This window comes from Chenopodium album, chromosome 2 (assembly GCF_948465745.1).
Source record: "Chenopodium album chromosome 2, dcCheAlbu1.1, whole genome shotgun sequence".
Classification (NCBI taxonomy): Eukaryota; Viridiplantae; Streptophyta; class Magnoliopsida; order Caryophyllales; family Amaranthaceae; genus Chenopodium; species Chenopodium album.
The window spans coordinates 57,248,709-57,249,214 of record NC_137835.1 but is presented as its reverse complement, the minus strand read 5'-3'; positions in this window follow the sequence as shown (position 1 = coordinate 57,249,214).

The following is a 506-nucleotide window of genomic DNA, read 5'->3' as shown; positions in this document are numbered from 1 at the left end:
GTGTAGGATTATATTCAAATGATACGTTTTTACTGTTCTTATAGATATGATGTTTTTAGAGGGTATCATCTAGATCAAACTAGTTATGTTTCAGCTATGATTGTTCATTGCTTACCTAATTATCCACACTATGAAGCTATTAAGAGTCGCTTTCGTGATTTTCATTTGACTAATGGTGTATTGGTGTTGCTAATTACACCAAATATAAAGACTAATGGTTAGTGGGGAGCGGAGGAAATACTTTACCGTTACGTCTCTCATAAGAAGTTCATCTATCTTAATCCTTGATCAATATGCCGATTATCCTCCACCATACAATAATTTTGGCTATTACCAAGTTCCTCAGCAAAATGCTTCACAAGCTCCACAGCAAAATGCCTATCATTCTCCAAATAATCATGACCCTATGTCTAAGTTAGAACCTGAGCAAACCTATGAGAGTCAAGGGGATCCAATATAGCAAGACGTTGAGTTGGGAGACACCTCGTGCCGAGAAGTTCCTAATC